The following is a 13,369-nucleotide window of genomic DNA, read 5'->3' on the forward strand; positions in this document are numbered from 1 at the left end:
CCAATTGCTTAAGCCCGCTTTTTGCTATGCTTGTGTGGGGTATCTAGAATGGCACTTGGTAGTGCACATATTCTCGCCTTGCATATTCATTCTGAACAAAAAATACCATTGTTAACTGAACACACTACTATTTTGGCCCACTGCTATAATGGCCTATTTTTGATCAGCAAACATTGATCAGCATAATCCTCAATAAATTCATCGTGATACCCATATCATCAATGCAGCCTATTATGTCACATACATTGCCATTATCCATAGCTTTGATTGATTGTTGATTGATTATTAGGATAGTTAACAACTACTTTTGTGCATATTAATGCTAAGTTACATCAATGAAGATGAATATGAAAAAACTCAAACTATATTGCCCATTGGCTGGTCAATCATTTGTATGAAGTTTTGCATTGAACTCTTAAGCGGCACTGGAGAAGAATTTTTATAACCTTTTATTTTCAATTCAATATGGCCACCAGGCCACATGGCCGATGACATCATAAGTTTAATTCTTAACTCGCATCAGGTTGTAGATCAGATAAATGAGGTTTCAGATTCTTGGGTAAGAATTTCAATTCAACCAATTATGGCTAGATCACCACTCCACTGATGACGTCATCATTATCACCATATATACCACATAGGAAGTAAATAACATGTATGAAGATTCAATTTTTTTCGTTGAATGGTTCATGAGAAGATATCCAATTATTTTCATTTAATCCAACATGGCTGCCATACAGTGTGACTAATAACATCAAAGTTATCAATAAAAAAATGCTCCATAGGGAGTCCCTCCTTTGTTTAAAGTTTTGCATGTATTGCACAAGCCGTTGCAGAGAATTTTTTTTATTAATTTAAACAAAACTATAATGATGTGGACACACACACAGATACACAGACAGACAGACAAGGGCATTACAATAGTCTCACAACCCCTTCGGGGAGAGACTAATAAACAGGCAGATTATATGAAAAATGAATAATGTGTAATTAATAAATAAATAAAAACAGTGGTCAAAAGATGGGCATTAATAACTGCATCATAAATGGAACAGCAAATTGTTTACACCTTTGAGTTCTTATTTCAGACATGTGCAAATGTTGGGAATTTTATTAAGCTACGACTGGATATTGTGAATCGAGTTTGGGGCAAAACATGGCGATTGCACTCAGAAGTGAGTCAGGATATAGCAAATCGAGTGATAATTAAATTATACCTGTCAGAAAGTGAGGCAACATTAAGAGTGTTCAAAAGTTCACCAAAGGGCACGATATTCAGAGAAATAATCAAAGAGTAATGTCGATCTCTCTCCTGGATATGTTAAATCCATTTGGCTTGGGCAACAGTATAGTACAGTCAAAATGTCGGATGACCTCCCACAAATTGCAACAAAAGCAAACTCAACAGATTTTGATTCCTGGATATGTCCTCAGTGACAGAAAAAAAGTCCTAAGGGATCCTCCGGGGGGAAAGTCCTGAAATCATGGAAATCCAATATGGCCGCCACCCGGCTTCGGGGAAAATTAGAAAATTGTAAAGATTGATATTTTAAGATGTAAATATATGTTTTTCTGCATTTTAATTGTTTCTAGTTATGGTCAGTATATTGATATACAAGAATAATTATAAAAAAGTGAAATGTATTGAGGGTAAAATAAAAAATTATAGCTTTTTGTCCAAAAATGTCAATTTTTTGTCCCGAAAAAGAAAATATTTACCTGATACTGATTTTGGGTCCTGGACAAAAAAATAAAAATAAACGTTGAAGACACAAGATGAAATCAAGTATTTGGCAATACAATATAATTAGGTAAATCATTGAAACATGACAAAATTCACAATTCCACTCGGGGCAATCACATCTGCCTAAAGAAGGTTTCGAAATGAAAATGAAAATTCACATTCAACTCAGAAACTACATCCATTATAAACTTACTATACATGTTGAGAAAAATCAAGCGTATTGAAGTTAGAACTCGACAATGTCGTCATCATCCTCATCATTGTCACATGGAGTGTTTGCGCAGCCAGAGCCCCTGCAGTTTCCACAAGCTGTATGGAGTGCACTCAATGTTGTGCTTCTTGCATGTGCATCTCATGGTGCTACATTCAGCCTGGCAGTTGCACCTAATGACACGTAACATCTTTTCAGGAGCTGGAGCTTTTGATGTCTGAAGTGGCACAAAACCCTCATCACACTTCTGCCAACCCCAGTCTGTCGGAAGAAGTTCATCTGCACATTCCTTCCATTCTTGGACTTGCAGATACACGTGCAGGCTGTGATACTTTGCTGCTTCTGATGTTGGTGGTAACGTCTGTGGTTGCACGTGAGAGGAGCTCCAAGCCACCTTGTCCCAGTACCGCTGATACCGGAGGGTGCCCAGGGTGTCGGTTGACTTTCTGTTGTAGATTATCACCAATGTTTTTTCTCATGCATCTGCCACATCACATACAGAAGCTGGATATGTATCAAAAACCTTGACCTGCTCACGAAATGTGTTGTTTGCTTTGAACTTTTTGAGGGAAGCTCCCTTTCCAATCCTATGAAGACAAGATGTCGTGTCGCACCCAATAGCTGCACGTTGAAACAGTATGTGCTTGCCTATGTCTGTACCAATCATTTTCTTTGTAGCCTTGATGTTCCAGATGCGAGGCTTCTTTGTGTTCTTCTTTAGCTCGGGACAAAAGAAGAGGTCATGGGATTCTAAGCTTGCATGGTAGCATAGGAGGACGAGGAGGTCTGTGTCATCACCAACTAACACAGTGTTGGTGACAGTAGCAGACTGCACGGCCTTCAGTACAATCAGGAGATCAGCATCCCCTGAGGCATGGTGTGTCTCACAGTTCTTCTTCTGAAGCTCTTCGCTCAACATAAAAATGAATCGCTGTTTATTCTGCCTATTGGCAAGAAACTGTTCCTTCTTCATTGTGAGACGCATGTCAGCTGTAAATGTCACAGTAGTGCCAGCATTCCCTTTAGACCGTCTCTGGTGTGTCATGTCGTTCGTGTTGGTCCTCTAATAACCATCAAACACGACTATGGCATCTCCGTACTTCTTCGTTACGTAATCAGTGAACTGGTGGCATATGTCTTTGTATGTAGATCCACGAGACCATGGAATGCGTTGAACAAGTGCCCCGCCATCCAAAACATACTGTTGCCCATCATTGGGGATATCGGCTGGGACATCGGATCCACGAAGATCCCAGATGGCATCAGCAAAGACTGGCTTGTGTGCTTCTCGGAGCTGAAGAGAGGAATCAAAGAGGGCTGGTGGATAGCTGCACAGTTCATATTTGAAGGCCGACTCCAGTTCTTCTGCTGTCTGTGTAACAGTGATCAGTCTCCGGAAGAGAAGTTGTGGGTCAACCTGGACTTGCTCTCCATCAATCTTGACAGATGACTTCATGCCGATGGTGACAACTTGGTCTTTCCTCTTAAATGCATACTCGGCAGGTGTTTTCCCATCCATAGATTTCAATATTTTGGCTCCTACAGCATGTGCTGTATCGACGTTGACGGCGGGGTGTGCATGAACTCCAGTGGCAATGTTCCTCAGATGTGGATCATGACTGAACGGATTCCGTTCCTGTAAATACTGAAGAGCTGATAGTGTGTCCTTCCAGTCACGAGATTGTCTTGCCTTGGTCATGTCCTTCTTCTGCTCTCCAGTGTTGTAGTTCACACCTGTGAGCTCCTGCATTGCCTGGTTTATTTCTGCACAGGCAGGCATTGATAGTAGCCATACCAGCCATTGTTGCTCTGTCATTCCTGGCCCTCGTGTGAGTCCCCCGCTGGTCTTCAAACTTCTCATCAGAACTTGTTCGATGATCAGGTCAGGTGAAAAACCTGCCCACAGGAGATCACTTTGTCGAACCACATGGAACCCCTTATCAAAACGTTGTTGAACATTGGGATGCTGAGTTTTGAGGTTGGACATCTGCTGCAGATACACCCTCGCAGATTTGGCATACAGGTTGTGGCCCGAGGCTGCCAGGTAAGGCAGCGTTTCCTGGATGGCCTGTAGATGTAGTGCCCATTTCTCAGTGTGCTCTGCCCGGATGTATTTGCGTAGAATGTCTAGCATGTCCATATACTGAACCCAGAGCACTGAAGTTCTGGAAGATATCGTTGCAGACTCAGCATGCTTCTGAAGGTGGTGTTTGATTCGTTTCAAGACGTCAGACTTGCATACTTCTTCCACAGACTGGGGTTGGCAGAAGTGTGCCGAGGGTTTTGTGCCACTTCAGACATCAATAGCTCCAGCTCCTGAAAAGATGTTACATGTCATCAGGTGCAACTGCCAGGCTGAATGTAGCACCATGAGATGCACATGCAAGAAGCACAACATTGAGTGCACTCCATACAGCTTGTGGAAACTGCAGGGGCTCTGGCTGCGCAAACACTCCATGTGACAATGATGAGGATGATGACGACATTGTCGAGTTGTAAGTTTAATACACTTGATTTTTCTCAACATGTATAGTAAGTTTATAATGGATGTAGTTTCTGAGTTTAATGCGAATTTTCATTTTCATTTCGAAACCTTCGTCAGGCAGATGTGATTGCCCTGAGTGGAATTGTGAATTTTGTCATGTTTCAATGATTTACATAATTATATTGTATTGCCATAGACTTGATTTCATCTTGTGTCTTCAACGTTTCTTTTTTTTTGTTTTTGTCCAGGACCCAAAATCAGTATCAGGTAAATATTTTCTTTTCGGGACAAAAAATTGATATTTTTGGACAAAAAAGCTATAATTTTTTTATTTTACCCTCAATACATTTCACTTTTTTATAATAATTCTTGTATATCCATATACTGACCATAACTAGAAACAATTAGAATGCAGAAAAACATATATTTACATCTTAAAATATCAATCTTTCCAATTTTCTCATTTTTCCCGAAGCCGGGTGGCGGCCATATTGGATTTCCATGATTTCAGGACTTTCCCCCTGGAGGATCCCTTAGGACTTTTTTTTCGAACACTGAGGACATATCCAGGAATCAAAATCTGTTGAGTTTGCTTTTGTTGCAATTAGTGGGAGGTTGACCAAATATTTATGCTAAAATGCCTGTACTAGTAATGTCAATAGACCTCCCAAGTACTCCAAATTAAATAATCGGAAAAATATACATTTTCTAGATCAAGACCAGATCATCAGCCTTGACTCAATTTTTATTCGCTCAAAAGGTAAAGTCATCGTGAAGCATTACTAACAATACATTCTACTTGTTGATCCCACTTGAAGTTATTCTGGATGACACCACTAAGTAGTTTGAGAGAGAATACAGCTTCTTGCAGGATATCATAAATGTCCAGGTGAACAGGAGATGGTGAATTGTGAAGAAATGAAATCTGCATAAATTTGAAAACTGGGTTCAGATTCACAAAACAAGTTCTGATTAGGGGGGGGGGATGGGGGGGATCTGCAATCTTTCATTGCTTTCTTGAGTTTCTTTCATACAATTCCAACTGCACACCTTCCTCTCATTTGTAAGCCAATCCTCTTCATATTTGGCACAGAGCTACCTTGTCTCAATACACCCATGAACCTTGAAAAAAACCTTTGGTAAGGAGGTGTCTTCTTTTAGATATTTCCAGGTGTCAGAGTGAACATGCTTCCTGAAACTAAGGGTTTTGGTAAAACAAGCCATCCTTTTTTTATTTTTATTTTTAACCAATAGAGACAAGACATGCACAAGCATTCCTTACCGCAGCCCCGACAGAAAAAAAGCAGGTATTTACTAGTCTGGTACTTTCCTTTCAATTTGACAGTGGTCATAGGTCATATATGATGATGGAATTAAGAGTTTTAACTTGCTGAGCCTTTATACGGTATTTAAATAAATCCAGACCAGACTTGGCAAAATACGTGAGACACCAATGATTTTGAGAGGTTTATATTCAATAGACATGAGAAGAAGCATGTGAGGCTGGGGCTCCAGCCCATAGGGAAGAGCAGTACCCCATTGAGCTCTGGTGAAAGAAAGGCCTTTGTTGCCAGTGAGTAGTTCAGATTTTTCAAAGAGTGACTTGGGATGATGGAGGATGCCTTTTCTCATGACTTGCTTTTGAGGTCAGCTTTGTTATCCACTGTTCTAAATATAGGTTGTGTGGCTGTAGCTATATCAGCAATATTCACTCTTTCATTAGTCATATAGCACTGACCAATTGGGTGTGACAATTTTTCCCAACATCATTGTTTGTGTATATTGCTATCGCATCTATCCATGTCAGCAAACAATGGTCCATCTAGGTGGTACGGCAAATCACACACTTTCTTCACCTCGTCATCCTGGTGATTACTAAATTGATTGTGGTGCTTTCCTTGATAATTTTACATTTCTTTGACTCCTCGGATACTAAGCAGCCATCCGTGTTCGGTGGGCCAATCTGGGTAGTCTCACCCAGAGGGCAGCAGTGCCCGCTAATATGGTAAACCTAGAAAAGGGTGTGGCTGATGGTGAAGCCTATAGGTTCAAGAGACAAACTTTGTTTGATGATAGTTAGGTAGGATTGTTTGATGATCCTTCCAGAGCGATAGGGCGAGTCTCCAAGATTTTCCAGGACGTATATAATTGGCCAAATTTCTGACACAGCTCCACACTTTTCCTCTGTCAAATCCCTAATAAATGTCCCATTATCTATTCACCTTTGACTCCTTTATTTCCCCACAATTTCTTAACCTTGGTTTTCTTTCCTATCCTGTCCCAATTTCTGCCTCTTCAAAACATTGTTAGATATTTTATTTTCTTCAGGTTTAAATATATATATATGTATATACAGAATAAGACTTGTATCTTGTTGGTAGAACTGTAATGTTGTATATAAAGCTGAGTTAGTGTCTGTGGGTCATAAGCACCACCCATTCCCCTCCTCCCCCCCCCCCAGCGTTACAGGCACTGCCCATTAGCCAGGCGAAACCCAATGGCCCAAAACATGCCGCATAAAGCCACGCCACATTTTGAGACGTCAAACTCAGTTACTTTCTGTCTGTCTGCCGGACACAGTGATGTTTTTGCTCACCAGAATCTTGTCTCCTGAACACAGTGACATTTTTGCTCACCAGAATTTGCCAGGCATTGCAATGACTGTTTCAAGCAAAATTATATCCCATGTGTTGCTGCCGTGCAAGGTGTGTAAAAAAGACTTGCATATGATGTCATCACACAACGACATTTTTTTTTTCCTTTTTTAACACGCAGTACCTCGCAGGCTCGCACGGAAGCAAACATGGCAGTTTCATGTGGATTAAAGTAATTATCTTTTTTAATTTATTTATTAATTTTATTAATTAATTTTAATTGTCATTAATTTTAATTATTTAATTCCGCTATTTTGACCCCCATTTCAATTTCAAAAACAACATTTATTTCCATAGTTGCCCATATCAGTACAGTGAAACAAAAATATATGAGAGTAATACTTCCATAACTCGGTGAACTCAGAAAGATACAATCAAAATAACATATACAGAAGCAAATGTGGAGGCATATTCAGAAGCCAAGGCTTGCGTTGATATGCCTATGGTCTAAGAATATAAATGATAAATTGGAACAAAACTATCGAATGACAAAGAATTCAGGAATAATGGTCAACAATACTGTGACTAGCAAGAATAAACAGCTTTTAAAAAATGAAATCATAAGGCGAAGAGTTGCAAGAGTGAACAACAAATCAATGTGCAAGAAAGGAAACTTTCAATAATACGAGATCAAATTTCGTTTTCAATAATACAACTCAGACGACTGTGCCTTTTACTGCTCCTTCAATACTATTCCAATGACGTGGCCCATAATAACATAGTGTATTAATAGAGTTTGATGTGCGAGTAAAAGGTAGAAATAAGTTATCTTGTGATCTAGTGAAATGAGTGTGGGTGTGATGGACTGCTGTAAAGTAGGATAAAAAGACTTTTATAAGAAGTTTGTTGACATGCTTGTACTGTACATAACTATCCCTGTATATAAATTATTAATGGCAAAAAGTGTCAATGCGTTAAGTTTAGTGAAAAGAGGTGCAGTGTGGTCCTGTGGATGAGAAAGGGTGCAGATCCTTATAGCAAGGTTTTTAATAACTGAGAGTGAGTGTAGCTGATTGTTACTAGAGCATGCCCAGACAATGTTACAAGAGTTCAGGTATGATACAGGGAGAATAAAATGTAAGAAGGAAGGAAGGTAGAGAGTTTAGACGGTAAGCCTGTGTTTCGAGAAATAATCTTCACAGTCAATGAAATATGATTAGTCCAGCTAAGTTTGTTATCCAAGGTAACACCTAAAAATTTCATCGAATGAACAAAGTAATGGGTTCATTGTCGATATAGATCGAAGAGATGGTGTCAGACAGAGGTGTGGTGGATTTGCTAAAGAACATAAACTTGGTTTTATTAGGATTTATAGAGAGGTTGTTTGATATTAGCCAGGATGAAACGTGAAAGAGCTCATTATTAAGAGTACTGATCAAAGAGTCATGACGAAAATTTGAATGGATGATAGTTGTATCATCAGCAAAGATTAAAAAAGATAAAGACGAACACGTATGCAGATCGTTAACATATAAGAGGAAAAGAATTGGCCCAAGTGTAGATCCTTGGGGAACTCCATGGCTGATAGCTCTTTTTTTGTATACCTTCTCGAGGCTTGTATGAGAGCTAACATACAATGCACAGCAAGGGGGGCATGTGGTAAGAGGGGCGGGAGAAGGAAGGACAAAACAGTGGGGAACAGAGACATTAGGAGATCTGTGGAAGGGAGAGGGATGGGGTGTACACGGGGTATAAAAGATGGACACTGCAGGGACTTTCAGGAAGGAAAGCAGGGAATTTGAAGGAGTTGGGTTTGGGGTGGATTAACGGGGGTAGAAAAGATCGTGATTTTGGATGGGGAAAGATAAGAAATGTTGGTGAACAGCTGTTTTGTAGGCCTGGAGGGAAGAATGGGATTGAAGAGAGTGTGGGAGTTTATTCCAAAGGCGGGAAAAAAGAGAAATGAAAGAGTGAAGGTGAGCAGTGATTTGTGATTTTGGTAGTTTTACCAGAAGGGGGTTGCTGGCAGACCTTGAGCGCCCTTGCAGAAATATGGGGGGGGAGGGGGGGTCATATCACAGACAGAGCAGAGGGGGCGAGACCGGAAAGGAGACAGTAGAAGACAGAAAACTACCGACCTGCCTGCGGTGAGAGAGTGAGAGGCCCAAAGACTCAGCCTCACCACGGGAGATGCCGATGATCCTAAATGCCTTGGTTTCTACAGCGTGAAGCTGAGAAAGGTGGGAGGCAGGAGCACCAGCCAAGTGAGGAGAGCAGCACTCCATGTGGCTGCAGACGAAAGCTTTGTAAGTGGTCAGGAGCTCAGGTGGGCCAAGGAAGGACTTTGCACGATGGAGGATTCCCAGTCGGAGACTGGCTTTGGAGGCCAAGTTGGAAATGTGGCTTTCCCAGGAAAGGTCATGGCAGATTGTGCGACCCAGAAGCTTGAATGAAAGGACTTCTTCCAGAGGATTAGGGTGGGGGTTCTAAACGGTCCTTTCGGAGAGACATAGCTCTCCATGAACAATTAGAGCTTTTAATTACTGTAAATTGTTGCCTAGTAGTAAGATAGTCTTTAAACCTTTGAAGAGCACAACCTCTAACACCATAAAAAATCAAGTTTGTAGAGAAGAATATTATGATCAATCATATCACAGGCTTTGGACAAGTTAACGAAAACATCAGCGGTATACAATCTGTCAGAGAGGGAATTCGAAATTAAATCTGTCATATGAATAAGAGCCTTATCTGTGGAGTGTTTACTATGAAAGCCAAACTGATGATCAAGAATAATGTTAAATTTAGAGAGAAATTTGGTTAGACGGTAATAAACAAGTCTCTCCAATACTTTAGAAAAACATGGAAGAACAGATATGGGTCTGTAATTGTGAACGGCCTGATGATCATTACATTTCAGTCCCATTGCAGCTTATAACACTGCCATAGTTGCCTCTATCAGAGGTATGTCTCATAATGTGTAAAATCATTGAAAAAAAAAAGACGTTGCCATATCTGACGTCATTGACTTTGCGTGATGGCACGTTACGGCCTGATAAGGTGAAAAAAACAAGATGTCTACGTGACAAAATGAGACCACATAAAAGGGAAACTCACTTTGATAGCCAATGGTGAAGCCAAGCTGCTCACCGCCAGGTCACATGACAAAGTCAGACTCCACAAGAAAAGGAAACCCACCTTGATAGCAAACAAAGAAGAGAAGCTGCTCAACATCAAGCCGAGACTGCGCAAGAGTGGCAATTGCACTGAGACAATCACCACATCCTCCATGCAGAGCACCATTCGCAAGAAACAAAAAGAAGAAGAAGAAGAACAACAACAACAACAACATGAGACCTTCGTTGACAAAGGGTTACAAAAATATACCATTCTAATCAGGGTCTCACCTGGGGAAAAAAAAGCCTCATTCAGCTGTGATCAAACGAGATTATGCTTCTCCCACAACAATACAAATTGGAGCCATGGAAACTGAGTGCCAGCACTGCAGTGCCAAGAAATGGAAAGGGGAAGCACCTGGAATGTGCTGTTCTGGCGGCAAAGTAAAAGTTGCACCCTTGCAAGAACCTTCAAAGTTAATGAAGAATTTAATGATTGGAAGCACCTCTGAGGAGAAGGAAGCACTTTCAACACAATATTCAAAAAGTGAAACAGCTGCTTTCAAATGACATCTTTTGGGACCAGCCAAGAAATGAGGATGCCTGGCTTCCTGCCCACGTTCAAAGTTCAGAGCCAAGTCTTCCATAGAATTGGTTCCCTTCAGCCTCTACCAAATGATTCTCCAAAATGCCTTTCAAATTTACTTGTTCGAGATACTGAGGAACAAGCTCAGCAATGATACCACAATATACTTAGACTGGAAATTGAAATTGTCAGAGCTCTGCAAGAAATGTTGCAAGACTCAAACAATTATGTGCAAATCTTTAAGTATGCCATGGAGAATCTTGAGTCACCAGATCACAAAATTGTCATCAGGGCCGAAAAGGCACCAGTTGATCACCATGAATGAAGATTCAATTAACCAACCACAAAAGAAGTGGCAATCATTTATGGTGGATGCTGGACGTGGACCTCACGATTATTGTGCTAAAGCAACATGATAAATCAAGAGAATTGCTGATACTCATCGAAGCTATGATGCTCTGCAGTATCCACTGATGTTCTGCCAGGGAGAAGATGGGTACAACTTTCTGATTCAGCAACATAACCCTTCCACTGGACAGTCAAACCCTTCAAAAAAAGGAGGTGCCTCTGATTTATATGATTCCCGTACGAAGATGCGATCTTATGATTTCAACCACCTTCTGCGATGCAGAGATTTATTTCACCATTTTGTTGTTGACATGTATGTTAAGTTTGAAAGTGAGAGGCTGCTCGTAATTTGGCATAATCAAGAGAAACTGCATGCAGAAAGCTACGTTCATCTGAGAGATGAATTCAATCATGACAACAACGCAAGCAACATTGGCCAGCACAACATTCTGCCATCAACTTTTGCTGGCTCACCAAAGCACATGAATAACTTATTCAGGATGCCATGACTTCTTAAGTCAGAGTGTTCAGAAGCCCTGTCCTCTTTATTACCTTCACCTGCAATCCTGCCTGGGAAGAGGTGAAGGATGAACTTATGCAAGGTCCAACGGCACAACATTTGCATGACCTGCTTGCAAGAGTGTTCCACCAGAAACGGAGCAAACTAATGCATCTCTTGAAAGACAGCAAGTTTTTTTTTTTAGTGAAGTGCAGTGCCGTGTCTTCACAAATGAGTGACAAAGAAGAGGCCTGCCACATTTATACAACCTCATCTGGCTGAGGGAAAAACTCAAAGCAGAACAAATGAACCACCTCATCCGGGCAGAGCTAGCTCCCTGACCCAGAAGTAGACCATGAGCTATTTCCCATTGTGAAGTCACATGATTCACAGACCCTGCGGTCATTTGTTTGTGTTTTTTGAATATACAATGTCAAGGCTCATATAAGAGCTAACACACAGAACATATAACAAGGGGAGCAGGAGACAGGAGGGACAAGAGACAAGAGGGACAGGAGACGGAAGCACAAAACAGTGGGGAATAGACAGGTGAGGAGATCTGTGGAAGGGAGAGGGATGGGGTGGGGTACATGGGGTAAACAAGATGGATACTTCAGGGACTTTCAGGAATGAAAGCAGGGAATATGAAGGAATTGGGTTTGGGGTGGATTAACGAGGGAAGAAAAGATCATGGTTTTCGATGAGGGAAGAAAAAGAGATGGTGACAAACAGCTACTTTGAAAACCTGGAGGGAAGAGTGGGATCGAAGAGAGTGTGGGAGTTTGTTCCAAAGGTGGGAAAAAAGAGGAATGAAGGTGAGCAGTGATTCTTGATATTGGTAGTTTAACCAGAAGGGGGTTGCTGCCAGACCTTGATCGCTCTGCAGAAATATGGGCGGGACAGATCAGCAACATAACCCTTCCACTGAACAGTCAAACCCTTCAAAAAAAGGAGGTGCCTCTGATTTATATATGATTACCGTACGATGATGCGATCTATAAAGCCATTTATCTCACAGAATAAGTGAAAATCTTATACATTAAGGTTAGTTGGGGATGGGGTGAGAGTCTGAAGGGAGGGGGTTGGGTGGCAGCAGGGAGGGGAATGGATGGGAGCTGGGACCCAACGTTGCCCGGCAACGCTGAGTGCTCCTGCTCGTAGCACATATAACAACGATGGAACAGCACTTGGTAGAGCGCATTCCTCCACCAGGCTGAACAGTTTGTTTTGTGAACCACTGAAAGGCCGCATCTGCATCCGGACCTCAACCAAAATGTAATCGGCTTGTTCTCGCCACTTTACCCAACTCATCCACCATTTTTTGCCGTCATCCGTCCACAACTTTTTGAAATGTGCTATGTATCATTTTGGCCCCATCTCTCAATGGTGAAGAATAGCTTAAATATTTTTTTAAACACTTGGGTGCATATCCGGATCCAGATCTCCACCAAAATAAAATCAATTCATCCTTGTTTCACACCACACCTGTCCAACAGGTTTCGTCCGAATATATTTATAACGTTTTGAAATATCTCACTTTATATTGTATTGGTCCTGTCACTCAATGGTGAAGAATCACTTTAAAAAAAAATTTAAAATTCTCATATCCAGATCCAGTTCCGGATCTTCACCAAAACCTAATCGATTCATCCATGTCACACACCCAATCTGTTTACCAAATTTCGTCTGAATCCATCAGCAAACTTTTGAGATATCCTGCTCAGAGACAAACAGACTGGGGTGAAGACATAACGTCTGTCCACCTTCGGTGGCAGAGGTAATAATTGTG

The 13,369-nt window shown here is 41.1% G+C and overlaps 1 protein-coding gene across 6 annotated transcripts in view; it reads left to right on the forward strand.

The window, feature by feature from the left end:
• LOC147015895 (F-box only protein 41-like) overlaps positions 1-13,369 on the forward strand; it is a 97,515-nt gene that overhangs the window by 11,713 nt on the left and 72,433 nt on the right. The gene's annotated exons all lie outside the window — the stretch shown is intronic.

The sequence above is a fragment of the Eptatretus burgeri genome, chromosome 12, assembly GCF_056783735.1.
Source record: "Eptatretus burgeri isolate ZD-2024b chromosome 12, Ebu_testis_v1, whole genome shotgun sequence".
Lineage (NCBI taxonomy): Eukaryota > Metazoa > Chordata > Myxini > Myxiniformes > Myxinidae > Eptatretus > Eptatretus burgeri.